The sequence below is a fragment of the Arvicanthis niloticus genome, chromosome 12, assembly GCF_011762505.2.
Source record: "Arvicanthis niloticus isolate mArvNil1 chromosome 12, mArvNil1.pat.X, whole genome shotgun sequence".
In the NCBI taxonomy this organism is placed as follows: Eukaryota; Metazoa; Chordata; class Mammalia; order Rodentia; family Muridae; genus Arvicanthis; species Arvicanthis niloticus.
The window spans coordinates 41,009,894-41,027,165 of NC_047669.1; the positions used below are offsets into that span (position 1 = coordinate 41,009,894).

General features: G+C 39.3%; 1 pseudogene; it reads left to right on the plus strand.

The window, feature by feature from the left end:
• The first annotated feature begins 2,343 nt into the window (after positions 1–2,343).
• On the plus strand, positions 2,344–2,773 carry LOC117718040 (large ribosomal subunit protein eL31 pseudogene; annotated as a pseudogene).
• Positions 2,774–17,272: the final 14,499 nt, after the last annotated feature.

The window sequence follows — 17,272 nt, forward strand, 5'->3', positions numbered from 1 at the left end:
CAAGGCATAAAGAAAGCAATTAAGAAAATTTTCTTGTATAAAAGAAAGCATTTAATTGGGGCTGGCTCATAGTTTCAGAGGTTTAGTACAAAATCATTATGGTGGGGCACATGGCAGCCCACAGGCAGCTATAGTGTTGGAGAGGTAGCTCAGAGTTCTACATCTGATCCACAGGAAGAGAGAGCCTCAAAGACCACCACCAGTGACATATTTCCTCCAACAAGGCCATGCCTTCTAATTTTTTCAAAGAGTACCTCTCCTTGGTGACCAAACTTTCAAATCTATGAGCTTATGGGGTCATTCTTATTCAAGCTATCACATTTCACCCTCTGGCTTCCATAGGCTTATAGCCACATCATAGTTCAAAAACTAATTCAGTCCAACTTCAAAAGTCTTCATAGTCTCAATGCTGTTTAAAACTGCCAAGTCCAAGGTCTTTTCTGAAACTCAAGACAATCTCTTAACTGTAACTCCTATGAAACCAAAATCAAAAAGAAGATCACAAACTTCCAACATAGAATGGTGCAGAACATGCATTACCATTCCAAAGGACGGAGAGTGAGCATAGTGAGGAAATACTGGACCAAAGCAAGACAAAAAACCTAGCAGGGCAAATTCTAAACTCTCTGTCTCCATGTCTGATGTAAAAGCACCTTTTTTTCACATCTCCAACTCCTTTCAGCTTTGGTGACTGCAACACACTTCTCTCTTGGGCTGGTTCCATTCACTGTTAATAGCTTTCCTCACCTGGTATTCCATGACTCTGACATCTCCAGCATCTTGGGATTTCCAAGGCAATCCAGGCTTTCCCTTCACAGCTCTGTGCAATGGCCTTTCTTGAGCCTCCATGCCCCCCTGATGCATGCCTGGACTCAACAGCTTTCCTTAGTGATGGGGGGAGATTCCACAACCCCCTTTCTTGTATCCTTAACTATAAAGCCAAAACCATGTGGCAGAGGCTGCCAAGTTCTTCTGCTTGCTGGGGCTGGAACTTGCCCCCTCTTTTAATTACATTTCTATCAGCTTTCTATTATTGGTTTTCTTCATTGCTTAAGCTTTTCTTCCTTCTTATAATTTGGACGCTTAGCTGGGTGAGGTCTTGCCCTGAGGCTACCACTCCCTTTATTACATTTAGCATCTGGTTCTTCTTTAAAATTATTTTTTCTTTTAAATCTGAGTATTGGACTTAACTCCATTACAGTTCCTGGTGCTCCTTTTCTCCTCAAATTGTTATTCAATATTTTTCCTTGCTCAACGTACTCCTTTTTATTGTAGATCTGCATAAGAGTGACTACTAATAACCACAGGGTAGAGTCAATGCTAGTCTGTCTTGAAATCCCTTTTGCCGACACCATTAATCCAAAATTCTTCAGTTTAGCTTCAGGCAGATTTTTTTAGACAAAGACAAAAAGGAGTCACATTCTTTGCCAACATATCATAAGCATGGTCTCTAGGCCACTTACTAATATTCCTCTCTTCTGAAACGTCTTGAGATGGGATGTTGTAATTTACATTGTAATGTACAATGTAATCTACATTGCTCTCAGCACCACTGTCTTCTACACTCCTACCCCATTAAGTCCCACTTACAACACTCACAAGCGTTTCTAGTCCAAAGTCTACATCACACCAACAAGCAGTGTGGTCAGGCCTATCATGCCATATCTTACTTCTGGTACCAACTTTTCTTTCCTCTAAGTTACTGTTCTATTGCTGTGAAGAGACACCATGACTGTGATAACTCTTCTAAGACTTTTAACTGGTGCTTCTGCTGATACTTTCAGGGATTAAGTTAATTGTTATTGAGGTAGGGAGAATAGCAGCACACAGGCACACTTGGTGCTGGAGAAGTAGTTGAGATTTCTAGATCTGGATCCATAAACAGCAGGAAGAGAGAGTGCTTGGCCCTTGAAGCCTCAAAGCCCACCCCCAGTAGCTTCCTTCTTCCAGCAAGGCCACATCTCTTGATCCTTTCAAATAGTACCACTCCATTGTGACTAAGCATTCAAATTTATGAGTTTATGGAGACCATACTTCGTCAAACCACCACAGACAGTTGTGAGATATGTTAGCAGGTAGTTGGAATGTCTGCTTTCTGATTTGGTTTAGTATAAGAAATCTAGTTGCTTTATTTTGGGGCTTTATTACCTTTTAGGTTTTAATTTTTAGGTTTAAGCCACTTATTCACAAACATTTATTATGAGCTAGAATTTTTCCCTGAAAGATGTTTTCATATAAAAATTTGGTACCTATTCTAGGTTGATTTTTATGATTTAATATAATCTTGGTAAAAGAAAAACAGCTGTAAGGCTACTTTCCATCCCACAATTCCTTGTGCCCTTCCTTTCCAACTTGGGCCCCGGGCAGAATGGCTCCCGCAAAGAAGGGTGGCGAGAAGGGCCGTTCTGCCATCAACGAGGTGGTGACCCGAGAGTATACCATCAACATTCACAAGTGCATCCATGGAGTGGGCTTCAAGAAGCGTGCTCCTCAGGCACTCAAAGAAATTCAGAAATTTGCCATGAAGGAAATGGGGACTCTAGATGTTCGCATTGACACCAGGCTCAATAAAGCTGTCTGGGCCAAGGGAATAAGGAATGTTTCATATCGCATCCGAGTACGCTTGTCCAGAAAACGTAATGAAGATGAGGATTCACCAAACAAGCTCTATACATTGGTAACTTACATGCCTGTTACCACATTCAAAAATCTACAGATGGTCAATGTGGATGAGAACTAACCTGAATATCAAATAAAGTTGCAGTACTGCCTCTAGGTTTTGGTTTTCCTTTTTGTCGTCTGCTCCATGGGTGGAATTTTTGGATCTAAGGGATTAATTAATCTGAGAACCTCTGTTCTGGGTACATGGGAAATTAGAAGTATGTGAAACATTGTCTTCACAAAAGTCAGTGTATTAGTGTATTAGTGTAGTTAGGATTGTGGGATTTTTGTTTTTTTGAGACAGTGTTTCTCTGTGGCGCTGCTTGTTCTGTAGATTAGGCTGGCCTTGAACTCAGAAGCCACCTCCCTAGTGTTCCAATTAGATATGTGTGCCACCCTGCCCAGCTTGTTTGTGACTTATAACTACAAAGCTAAGGTGTTAGGTCTCATTTTTTTGTGTGCCAGGTGTATGTGAGCCTAAGATTATGGGGTAATGTACTGAATTTATGCTGTGTAGGTCCCAGGAATTAAACTGTGTTGTCAACCCTGGCTTTCCAGCCATCTTTGCCAAACAAACAAACAAACAAACAAAACAACAACAACAACAACAAAAAAAACCCCAGCAAATTCATTGAGGACAAAAATATTTTGTTTTATCTGTCATCCTGTAATGCTGTTTTATGGAGTTGTGTTGAATTCAATGGTCACATCTTAACACACATATCAAAAAAGGTGCTTTTAATATGTTGCTTTAAGTTTCTGATGGAAATTTTTATTCTGTAACATTTAGAACTTTATTCTTAGGTATATATTATGTATGGGCTGTGTATGATTTATTGCATATATAGTGTGGGTTATGTTTCATTTTTAATTCTGAAGCTTTAATAAATAGCTCTGACATTAGAAAAAAAAAGGCACTGAAGTCCTTGTGTCTAGCAATCATGCGGCTTGGCTTTTCCAATACCTTTTTCTACTAGTGTCTGAAGTTGTTGAGTTATTGAAATAGTTTTAGTTCTTCTTGGAAAGTTTCACAGTATGCTTTGTGGCACTGTTGCCACATCTTGAGAGTCTTTCAACTTGTGAGAGAACATGAAGTCCAAATAGAGATTCCTGTACAAAACATTATGACCAAGATGCAAGTTGGGGAGGAAAGGGTTTATTCAGCTTACACTTCCACATTGCTGTTCATCACCAACGGAAGTCAGGATTGGAACTCACACAGGGCAGGAACTTGGAGGCAGGAGCTGATAGGAATGGCCATGGAGGGTGCTGCTTACTGGCTTGCTTCCCTTGTCTTGCTCAGCTTGCTTTTCTTATAGAACTCAGGACTACCAGCCCAAGGATGGCACCACCCACAAAGGGCTGCGCCCTTGCCCCTTGATCACTAATGAGAAAATTCCTTACAACTGGATCTCATGGAGGCATTTCCTCAAGGGAGGGTCCTTTCTCTGTGATAACTCCAGTTTGTGTCAAGTTGACACACAAAACCATCCAGTGCACTGTGGCTTTCTGGGGTAGAGATTAAAAAGGTCTAACAATACATCAAAAATACAGGTATCTTGAGAGATGGATATAACTAAAATATGTTGTATACATATCAGGGAGCATGTGGGAGGAGCTAGAGGAGGGAAAATAATATAATAAAAATATATAAAAATTTAAAAATAAATTTTAAACATATATATACATTTCAAAGAATTAATTTTTGAAAAATAATGGAAATATTTGATTTCATGTATTTTTTTCCTAAAGAAGCATCTCCATATAAATTCCTAATGCAAAGATATTACCACCACACCAAATTAGTGTATGCCTCCAAACAGATTGATTCTACTGTTCATTTCACTGCCGAGTTCATGAGTCCAAGATATGTAGAGAATCAGCAGGCATTCTTGATTGTATTAAAAAATGTTAAGAAAGGATCCATTTCTGATATGAATTTTAAAAATGTGAAAACAATGCTAATGTATGCATGTATCATAGTATATACTTTGTTTCTTTAAGACACAAACACCTTCACCTCATGTTCAACACTTAAAGGTAGTGTGTTTTAAAAAAAAATGAATTTGGGGAAGGATGAGGTGAGGGAGGGAGAGAGAGGGATGGAGGGGAGCAGAGCAAGCAAGCAGAGGAAGGACAGGAAAATGAAGAAGTGTTTCCAAGAAGCACGGTCACACTGTGTATTTCAGAGTCACAGCTGGGATTTCATTTACTGTTGTCTTCAGGATAATAAAACTTATTCTAAAATAGCCTTCCAATACCACTGTAAAAGCCAGACTGTCTCCCCCCCACCCCCTTTTCTAGAAATCAAATGACTTCTTATAATATTATTTTGTGGAACCCGCTGATTATTTTACCATCTGGTCATAGAGATTTAATTTCTAGAACCAACTACTCCAAATTCAGATCACCTCATCTTGTGATGCTGAAAAGTAGAAGTCAGAACACACCTTCACTTTTTTTTAAAAAACTAAAGTTAGTGTACACTTTTAAAGACCATGGTGCTTAAGCACCAGTTTATATGGTGTTTAGTCTGGTTTGAAGCATTTGTCTTTTTGTGTCTATCCACCACTATCACGACAATCTGTCTTTCTCTTTAACTTTAGCAATCCAGAAACAAACACTGGCAAATGGAGGGGAATGAACCAGGCCAACAGTTGGCTCCATGTTTAGCCATAAAGAGTTTAATTGTGAAAAGAGTTAAAATATTAGGTTAATTAACTTTGAATTCTCCTTCTTGTTGGGAAGAAATATTATATCTTAGCTTTCAAGAATAAAGGCACCTGAAACTTATTTTTAGAATAATTTAATGACTGCTAATCTGAACTTTATTAATCCCCTTGAGTCTTCATAATTAGGCATCAGATGTTTCGAAAGAAAATATGAATGATGTCTTCAAATGGTTGGTTTTAGCTGTCATGTCTTTTGTGTCTCTGTATTAAAACTGCATTAATGCTGATGAGAAAAACTAATATTTATTGTTTACTTTAACAAGTAGGTATATCATCTACCTACCTACCTACCTACCTACCTGTCATCTATTTATTCATCTATCTTCACATCTACCTATCCAAACTTACACCCATCTTTCTATATGCCTGCCTATTACACAGGGTTGGGAGTGATCAGATAGTTCACTTAGCATGGGTTAGGGCCCTGAGTTCAGCCTCACTGTGATAGAGTGAGCAGTCTAGGCTTTTACAGTTACATCATATATTTGAGAGTTTGCAATTTGATGAAATCATATCACACCACCCTATTACTTTGAATCATTTTTTGTAGAGCATCAGGATTTTAGTGGGTTACTGAAGAGAAATCTAATCTGCAGACTTAAGATATTCACACACACACACACACACACACAGAGAGAGAGAGAGAGAGAGAGAGAGAGAGAGAGAGAGAGAGAGAGAGAGAGAGAGAATTTGAAATAGTGAGGAAATTCATTGTAGGCACTCTTATGGTTTATATATAAAACCTGAAGAAACTTAGTTATAGATAGGCTGAGAAATTTTCACAAATAGGTAAGATTTATAGAAACGATCTCAATATATACTCTCTCTTAACTACTATATTATATTCCTTTCATTCTATATTCCTTTCGCTCACAAATATTTCTTATTCTGGTCTCCTTTGGCTATCTTGTTAGTGGATTAAAGTGGTTCAGTCCACAGTGGCTGTTGGAAGAGGGGTGTTCATCAATAGAATACTTTTCCTTAGTGATATTATTGGAATGAGTGTGGTGAGAAATTGTCAGAATCATCTCATGGTGACTTCCACTCGTCCCGCCTTTTACTGGTCTGCAGGTGGGTCATAGTTAGGTCCCCAAGCCTCCGCCAGAGAGAACTCTTTACAGATGCCCTCTCTTTCTTATGTCCCCAGCTTTTCATTCAATGTCTAAGACAGTATATCTAATTAATAGGTGAAAGCAATTATATTATCTTCGTCAGCATGTTGTAACAGATTATCCGAGTAATTTGTATGAAACAGAGATCTGTTTCCCACAGTTCTGTATGGGAGATGACAAGCATCTCAGGTGAGGAAAGCATGATCAAGTCACAGGGTACATACACAGATCCTGGAGTGATCGTTAGCTGATATGCAGAGCCTAGAGATCCTGGAGTGATCGTTAGCTGGTATGCAGAGCCTAGAGAAATGTAGTAAGAATGAAGGCTATGGTTTAGTCTTGAAAAGATTTTAAAGCAACATAAAATTGAGACTGAGATATAAGTACTCTGATGGACACTGCCAAGTCATTGAAATAATGTGAGGACTGATTATAAGATATCTAAAAGTTGGAAGAGAAACCATGGTGAAACCTTGGTCCAGTTCGTAATCAATCAAAAGACTGATGCTAAGAGTTAAATTGTAATAGTGGTAGATGCAGTAGGGAGAGGAGACAGATACAAGTGACTGACTGTGAGAATCAGCAGAAGGACTCTAGCAACCACAAGAGTGTGGGTTGAGGAGCGCTCTGACTGCAGGACATCAGGCCTGCTGATTCTGAAGATGCTTATACCTCTGCTGGGAAAAAGCACCAGGGAGCAACAGCGTGTTGTTCTGCATTTAGTTTTGCCCATGTTGAGTTCGAAGTCTAGAGAACACATATCTGGTATTCTGAAGAAGGGGATATCATGGGTTACAGTTTGAAAGATTTTTACTCTTCTAAATCAGAGTGCCTAGACTGTATTTTAACTTGCGACATTGTGAACATTACAAAGAGTTTCTAAACAAGTAGTAAAAGTTTTATTGTACAACATAACACTCAATATTTTCCTTGATTCTGTTGTTCCATGTCATTTTGAGCTTTTCTTCTTTTTTGCTCCCTGAAGGACACTAAGGAAGGAATGCTTCTCCTCCCGAGGTCTCTGCCCAATTTGATGAGCTCTGAAGGAACAAGATGTTAAGGACAGTTTGAAAAGTTTTGATCTGTTTTCAAGTTGGACTCAAAGGTTGAATCCACTTGTCTCTTAGGTGTGTCTCACCTGTAGTACAGACGGACTGTGTTTACTTCTCTTTAATATGAGCATGGCTGCGGCCTCTAGGTTAGAAGGCCAGATGGCATTGCACAACCAGCTCTCAACAGAAGCAAGCTTTGAGTATAAAACCCTCATATTGAAAACAGCCCTATCCACTGGCCCGCTACAGCAGTGTCTGCTCCCTTTTAGAGTCTGCCCTGTTCCCAATTATTTGTGTTTTGTTTTTGGCCTCACTAAAGCATTTTTTGATTTGTCAACACTTAAGTCTCTCTCTGTTTTAATGTATGAAACAGATACTTTCCTTGCATACCAAATCTGCACAGTTGTATCACACATTTCTTTCCCTCTATGATTCCCCCCTTTTAATTTTTCAGTTTTGAGGCAGGGTATCATATATCCCAGGATGGCCTTAAACTTATCATATAGGGAATGACTTTGAATTTCTGATCCTTCTGACTCACTTCTAAGTGCTAGGATTCTAGGTGTGTGCTAGGGTACTGCAGCTAGGTTTTTCTCTTAATCTTTAAATGTTTGTTAGCTCTCAATTGTGTGTTCTTTAAAATGGCTTCCTTTATTCATTTGTGTATATATGCATATAAATGTGTAATATATAAAGAGATACAAACATTTTTCATTTTACAAATCTCTATCTATCTATCTATCTATCTATCTATCTATCTATCTATCTAGGCATGGTCTTTCTAGAGACCTTGCTGTCCTGGAACTTACTATATAGGCCAGGTTGGCCTTAATTCAGAGATCTGCTTGGCTCTGCTTCCAAGTTCTTGAATTAAAGATGCATGCAATCATGCCTGGCTACTTTTATTTTTATTTTATGTGTATAGGTATTTTGCCTGCATACATTTCTGTGTACCATGGAGGTCAGAAAAGGCATTGGATCCCAGCTGCCATGTGGGTGCTGGGAATGGGTCGTGGGTCATCTGGGAAAGCAACCAGTGATTTTAACTGCTTACACAATTCTTCAGATTCCAATACTTTATTAAATTAAAAAACAGTTTGTATTAGTTGGCTCATGTGTATGTGTGTGTATCTGTATGTGTGTGTATAAGTGTGTAAAAGAGAGAGACAGAGACAGAGATACACATATATGTGTGTGCATACTACAGCACATGTGTGGAGTTGAGAGGACAACTTTGTAGAGTTGGTTCTCGTTTTCCATTTTAACATGTATTTCTAGGGATCAGCCTTGGGTCATTAGGCCTGAGCCATTTACTGAACTATCTTGCCCACCACAGCATCTCTTATTTTTCAGAAATATAAAAGGGTAGGCCAGAGTCTCAATGCAGTCTAGGCTGACATAGAAGTCACTACCTAGTACAGGTTGGCTTCAAACTCACAACAATCCCCCTGCCTCAGCACCTTAAGTGCTAAGACTACAGATGTGAGCCACCATGCTTGGATAATAATTGTAATTGTATAAATTATATATAACACAATGTTTACCATTTGAACTGGCTTGAAGAGTTCAGTTCAGTAGGTCTGAGTGTAATGCATCCATCTGGGATGTACAAATGACATTCCAAAGTGAAGGCCCCAGAAACAGTCTCTCTGACCACCTTCCCACATGTCTCATCTCTCATACTCCTCAAAGGCAAGCCACATAAACCAGAATTCTTGTTTATTAAGGGAGGACTTAGAAACTAGAACCCTGTTCTTTACAAGCTAGCCTGAAGGCTCCCATGTCACAGAAACTATGATCCAATAAATTTGCCATGGCTTCACTTTTCCCGTGTTCATCTGTCAACTGCTAGTTTGTTCTGGCAGAGTAAACTGTCTAACCTTTGCAGAGAAAGTGTGGACTTTTCTACACAGCATATAGTTTTCATCTTGCACACCTGAAATTGGTACCCTCACACTATCCCATTTTCCTTCCTCACAGGCCTTCATGGCTACTGTTTTACTCCGTGTCTCCTTGAAGTACTCTTGTAAAAGTTCAATACCTTGTAACAGTTATCTTTGTGTCTTTTCTTGGTTTTGATCCATCTTCTTGGGTGGGATTTAAACTCACCTTAGGTATTGCCCCTTTGTATATCATTTGATTGAGACCTCAGGGCCTTGCTGATATCCTACTGTGTCTTTGCTTCCCCCACCCAGGGAAATCAGATGTAATGAGAGAGTATGTAACCACACGAAAGTTTCCATATCATGGAACTCGAAGAATCCTGTTTCTCAGAGGTCTTGCCTAAGAGTAAAATGTGCCATTATTTCCATTTCCTTAGATTTCCATTTCCTTAGATATAAATAGGTAGATCCCAAAATTCTGCGCACCAGAAGACCGTGAGCAAGGTAACTCAGAGTGAAAATACAGACAAAAGAAAACAACCACCCCACATTGTTGGCTTTTATTTTTACTCTGAAGGCAATAGTACATTTGTTGGATATCAGTAAATGAGAGACAAGGCCTTAGGGAGGCTGGAGTCTGGCAAGCCAGTCTCCCCTAAGACATTAGGGATACTTTTCACTGGATGGCCCTGTGTTATTTAAGAACCAAAGCTGTGATCGTGAAAAGTTGCCTGGCATCTTGGTCAGTAAGACTGGTTCTGTCCTAAAGGCATCTCTTTACAGCATCACGGGTCTAGGTTCAAAGGCTGCTGAGCACCTCAGTGTCAGCATTATCCGGAATACAATAGGATGGTGGTTTTACTCAACTCTAGCCCACAGCAGGAGCAGAGAAGCACAAGCTGGTCTAGAGGAATGTGGGTAGAAGTTTGTTGCCTGTGTACAAATATCACTCCCTAAGTGCTGGCATGCAACTGGCACTTAGCACGGTGCCCACTACCCAAGAGAATTCAAGTACCCACTGAATGAGTGTAAAAGAAAATTGGAGAGGTCATTCTTGCTCTTAAATCCCCAAATCTCTCATTTGTTAGCTTGCAGTTTCGATTAATTTCTGTGGTTAGCACAAGAAAACAGCTTAGTGAATTGAAATAACATCCTTAGGATCCTGAGGGAGATTGAACAGGTACAAGCAGGTTTGGGATATACACTCCTTATCCAAATGACTATGGCCACTAAGCCTTTTGTTTTGTTTTAATTTCTTTGGTGATCTTCTACCCACTTAACATTTTGTTCCTGATGCTTCTGAAATATAATTTTGGAAAAGCTAGAAGGAAGCATTAAAGTTTAGGAGAGAGAAAAACAAACTTGGCAACAAAAGTCTCTTTTCCTTCTAATAGAAACACCAGGGACTAGAAATCTGCAGGAGATAGAATCAGAATTCAGGCAACTGGAAAATGTGTTATGTTACTCACATACAGTGTCCCTGCAGGGAGCCAGACTCCATTTCATTTCCAATTGTCCATACAGCCTTGTCTCCTGCATGTGACACTGCAGTCCCCAATGAGAACTTGGAATGAGATTGGAAATTCTAAGCGGGCAGAAAAAGAGAAAGTGTGGGGCTGGTTTCTGGATCACTTCTGCAGAAGACAATCTGGTCTTTTGAAGATGAAAGTAGAATTTTAGAACACCTTCCAAGTTTGGGGTTGATGAGATGGCTCAGTCAGCAGAAGAGTTTGCTACGCAATCTTGACCATTGGAGTTCAGTCCCCATAACATACCACTTAAGGAGAGCTGACCTTTGACCTCAAGGTGCACACTGTGACATTCTCTGATCTCATCTGCCACATAGTAAATAAGAGCTTTAAAAAGCAAACAAGACCTCTTGGTTTCTACGGTTGCACTGGATTGTCTGCTGATGGCTTGTAGGTATTATACAACCATTTAATAATGGCTAGTCTATATTCAGTGGTTAGAGCAGGTTGGCCTTACTAACTTTTTGGTCATTGTCAAATTCATTGTCCTGCAGAGTAGTTGGAAACAACTTGTTTGTTTCCATCACTGGTATTTATCTTGTTAATTTTTGATTATGTTTTTAACATGCTGTGCCAAGACATAGGGAGAAGGTTTAGGTGGCGATGATTAAACCCCAAAGAACTCTCTGATTTCATTTTAGGTGAATGTTTTAAAATGCGATTTTATTCACTGTAACCAGATTTAGACTCTGAGGTTTTAAGGAGCTATGGTCACACCTGTGAAGCTCTTTACTGGTGCCAATACAAGGCCAGTGACTTATCAAATGCCAGTGAGAGAAATACATCTTTGCCAGTGTATTTACAGAAGCGAAGAAGGCAGACATACCCCAGCCAATGAGGAAACTGATCTGAACTAATCATTTGGGGAATTTTGTTAGCAATTTGTACTCAAAACTCACTTGGCTTATAACTCTTTGGGGGAGGAAACACAATCCTGGGCCCCAGAAGATGCATAGGTGTGTTGAACATCACGATTGATCTTGCCCTCGATACTCTCTGTCTCATAACATGGAAACATTATAAATTTTCTCTGCGGAAGAAACTGTCTTTTTAATACTTCTGGCTTAGTAGTGTCTGATGTAGCTAAGTAAAATTTTTGCTACATGGTGTCAAGCACTAAGTCATCAGTTTATCTATGCTGGCCACATCTTGTTGAGGCAATAGGCTGTTAAGTGCTTTTTAATATGAGTTTATTGCACTTTTCCTCTTAATTCAGCTAGCCTCCAAATAATTGGGACTGGACTATTATATTTATTTAACAAGCTGTAAGGGCACAACAACTGAGCAGTATTACCCTATGTTAATCCTCTATGATAATTTGGCTACCTCCCAGTCAAAATCCCAGTGATACTTGAATTTTAGATCTGGCTCTCTGGGCTCCAGGTATTTTCTCATGGTGTCTCCTGGACTTTCTCGCCATGACTAAGCTCCACTTCCTCTTTCTCCCCCCTTCCTTCCCCCCCACTCCCCTGTCTAGGAGGAAGTCCAGCCCAATTCTGTCCCCTATTTGCTCACTGGTTAATCAGCTTCTTTGTTGACCAATCAGGGAATAATTGGGGAGCAATGTTAGCAAGCAGACATGGAGGCACAGAAGTCAACATTTGAATAATACATGAATAATTTTCACAAACTGCACAATAACATTTTGCCTACAGTAGCCTAACTATGTTATCATGGATGAACCCTATAAATCAGTGGTTCTTAACCTGGGGGTCATGACTCCTTTGGGTGCTCACATATTAGATACCATGCATGCAGGTATTTATATTATAATTAATTACAGTAGCAAAATTGTATTTAAGCAGTAGCAATGAAATAGTTTTCTGATTGGGGGTCACCGCAACATGAGGAACAGTATTAAAGGGCTGCAGCGTTAGGAAGGTTGAGAACCACTGATTTAAGTGCAGCCATTTATGTTTTTGAGGGGTCACATGAATGAGAATGATCTAAGATTAATATGGGGAAGAGCTGAAAGTAGATGTTGGATCTCGTATCATCATGCGAGCTGCTGTACCCAGCTCTGGCTGAAGACACCATTACTCCATACACAGAAGAAGCAATGCATTGTTATTTTTACCTGAGACATCTTTGGGTCTCCAGCACCTGTGATCTAGAGAGCAGCTTGTGAAACCGGTCCAGCAGATGGAGGGAGAAAGAATCCTTCTATTAAGAGGGAGGGCATGGATGAGTTTGAAGAGAAACAGAGAATTATGGCAATACTTACACAACAGCAAGGAGACCTTTATGGCTCATACAAAGGCCAAGGCTTGGAACCACTCTCAGACATTTAAAGTAGGATTGAGTCCTAAAGACTCTAGGAAGTCTGGAAAAGCAGTTTAGATAAGGAGATGGGCTGGTAACACGTAGGCACAGTGTTACAGGGAATTCTATTTTTGGTTGATACAGTTTAATTTTCAACACTTTGGGAGTATCTGAAACATGGGGTGGCCACTCCTCGAAGACTTACAGCACTCACTATGATATGATAAAACCAAAAGAATGTTTAAACTAGTTAAGTCTTGATTTCTACAGACTCACCCACGAGTATGAGTGCTTGACCTGGTTTACTGTATATGTTTCCAATATGGATGGATGCATCTGTCTTAGACCAGTATTTTTTAACAGAATCCTTTAGGAACACCTGGACAGTATATTAACAGTCACACATGCAGAAGAGTTGGGATGAAGCACTGTAGGTAATTGCTGTTCCTCCAGAGACGAAAAGAAATGTGTTCTTTCAGACACTTTGGATCCAGTTTGTCTGTGTGACTTGAGCTCTCCACTTATTTGAGGAGATGATGAGATAGCTCAGAAATAAAGGCTGGCTTGACCTGGCTGTGGTAGGTAAAGTGAGTCTTATGTCTTTTTTTTCTCCAGTTGCTGCCTGATGTGGGCAGTTTTAATGGCTCTCTGCAATACTTCATCTAGATTCAGGAAACCACTCCAAACCTACATGCTCCCAGTACTGTTTGAGTCATCACCGAGTATCCTGACTTTTCCAGTAACCTTGCTGGCATAGCAAATCAGTCAGGAAACAGGTAAGTGACCTGCCTTCCCAAGCTGCCAAACACACACGTTTTGATAAAGTGATCAGCATGTTCTGTAGGCGCTAACTGCCCACATTCCAATTTATTTTCTGGGGCTTCAAATTTTGTTTTTGGAATGGCAAAAAGACTTTCTTTTCTTGCTTTGAGCTTTGCTTGGGGGTTAGTCTGAGTACAAGGCTTAAGGAAGACAGTGGCTCCAGAGGGAACTGAGTTTCCACCATCTTGGAACTTATTCAGATGTGCTTAACTTGAATTTTCTTACTGGAATTAAATTTTAAGTATAGACAGAAATGTAAGGAACATATTTACTGTTGAATATCACAAGGAATGATTAATATATTTTATAAAAAAACCCTGCCAGTTATGAAATGTTTTTGGATATAAAAAGGTAGAATTCACTCAATATGAGACACATGGGTTCTTCAAGGAGGATGTGTACCTGGCATACACCAGGCACCTACAGATGACTGTGGTTGAAAAAGTGAAATCTAAAGGACCTGAAGGAGCTACAAAATAGCCCTGTGTTCAGAGCAATAGAAGGAGCCTCTTTACCCATTGATGTTTCTAATATAAAACGTTTCCACTTATAAATCTTGTATTTTTGTAAAATGTTTCTTGCTGGTATTTTAGTAATAAGTAATGTAAGCTTGTTAGATGAACCATATTAAATACTCCACTTTTTTTGTTGTAATAACTAAAAACAGGAAATAGAAGTGTTGCCTGGGCAACAGTGGCTATTTCCAAAGTAGATGCTTTGTGCCATACTTTTTTATGGTATCAGCTGGTGCTGTTTGTGTGTGATAAGCAAAATCAATACTACCACTAATGAGCTGGAGTGCATTATGGGTTTAGAAATGAAGGAATGAAGTTGTTGATTGGACAGATTCAGGTGTTTGTCTGCCTACTGTCTAGATGGAGATGGCTGATTTTCCATGGATTAATTTTCAACAGAAATCCTTGAAGCTGCTAAAATTATCTCCTCCCATCACTCTATAATCAAAACAAGGACATATGGGGGAGTGTGGAATCTGTGGTTTTAGGAAGTTGCAATGTTAGACACAGTAAATTTATTGCAATTGTTTTTCTGCAAAGCTATATTTGAGACAATCCCAGTCTTTGGAGCAAGCTTACTATGTACTCTGGGCTGGCATCAAACTTGCTTTTTTCCACTATAGCTTCCCATGTGCTGGGATTAGAGGTGTGTGCACCACACATGGCTCCCATAAAACCTTAAACCCAAGTTTTACTGTAATGAAAAATTTAAATGAAACAGATATTTTCTTCTTTTGAGAAATCATTATTTCACTTTGTGTGTGTGTGTGTGTGTGTGTAATGTTAAAATATTGCCCTCCCAAGAGAAGGAGTAAGGAGAGGAGGGGAAGAAGGAGAGGAGAAGCTAGGTGATGAGAGAAAGAGGGGGGAGACAGGGAGGCAGATGTTCACGTATCTCCACCAGTCAAAGATAGTTGATATATCTAGGTTGGGTAGTGGGTTACACCTCTGATTGAGCAATACCAAACTTATAAAGCCTTTGATTAACATTTTTAAAAAAGTGTATAAATGAAAAAAGGAAAAGGGGGCATGGGATAGGGGTTTTCTAATGGGGAGAATGGGGAAAGGGGATGGCATCTGAAGTGTAAATAAAATATCCAATAAAAAAATGAAAAAAAAGAAAAAAAATATAATATAATATATATATATATATATATATATATATATATATATATATATATATATATGTATGTATATATATATTGCCCTCCCCCAAATTTTAATGGAGCCAAGGAGTGGAGTAGATGGTGAAATCTTGGTAAAGGTTTATAAAATAGAAAATGAATTCAGGAATCTGTTACACAGCTTGGCAATTACGGAAAACAATGTGCTGAGTATTTTAAAATGCAGAGAGAACATCCTGTCTGGAAGCTCTTGTGATCATTCTTAAGTGGCCATCCTTCCTATGGTCTTGGTAATTTTTGGAGAAGACATGATGTCTTGGTTTTTCAGGTTTTTGCTGTTGCTGTTATTGTTGTTGTTTTGTTTTGTTTCTGTGCTAGGAATCTTGTACCTTTAGTTTCTAGGTTTTCTTTCTTTCTCCTCCCTCATTTCTCAGGTTATCTTTCTTCTCTCCATGGAGGTATTTGCAATCTTCAGAAGATGATTACATCACAACAGGATTAGGGTGTGATTTTTCCTCCTTAGAAATAATGTCCCCAGTCTGTAATAATAGTCACATTAAAGGGTCAACACACTCATGGCTATCACCTGCCTCTGTCAGTCACCAGGTGTCATTGTGTGTCCCCTTGCACGTGGGGCCCCAATCCAGGTTAGCTTCATACTGTCACCAGCTCTGTCACATGATGTGGCTCTCTGTGCACCCAGGCATCCTAGTGTAGGTCAACTTTTGCTTAGTCACAGCCTCTGCAACCTCTGATCACAGAGTGTGTTGTTCAAGAGCAGTTTTTATATGTTCTCATAAGAAAAAAAAAACACATGTGAAATGATGGCTATATCAATTAGACTATCTACAATGTATATGTTGACACATGACATATTCAACTTTTATTTGTCAATTAAAAGAATAAGGCAAGTGAGAAGGAGGGAAGGGAAGAGAAGAGAAGCAGGAGGGAAAGAGAAATTATTGGATATAATTTCAAGTTTTTCTAAAAATAAACATTTCACAAGTACACAAAAATAATACCCAAGATAGTTGTCTGGCTTTATATATTCACCATGTCTGTTTTATTGTGCTTTCTGCATTCTGTATTTTCTTTCTTAGTGTGGTTGTTCTTTATTTTCAGAGTTTTACACATGTTTACAATGAAATATAATCACACCCACCCCTGTTTCACCCATTCAGCTCCCCTGTCAGCAAGGTTTTCATGATAGGAAATAGAGCTTAACGCTTCATGAGCTTAAATAAGAGTCAGAGTGTGTGTGTTGGCATTGTGAGTTCAAACCTAGTCTCCAGTAACTGTGGTCAAAGTGATCTGCCATTGGGTGTGAAGTCAGTATCAGATCACTGAGAGCTTCAATTTTTGTAAACAGCTCTGGGGTCGATCAGGCCAACAAATATCCATGCATTCCATTAGCTAGCATTTATTTAAGTTGCATACTTAAAAGAAATGGGATACCCCCACATCCTGTCACACTGCAAAGCAATTGTGACCCAAAGGGAAAAGGTAGGAATGAGAACAGCCATTTGAACAGGGCTGCTTCCTCTTCTTCCTCCTCTTCCTCCTTTTCTTTTTCTTCTTCC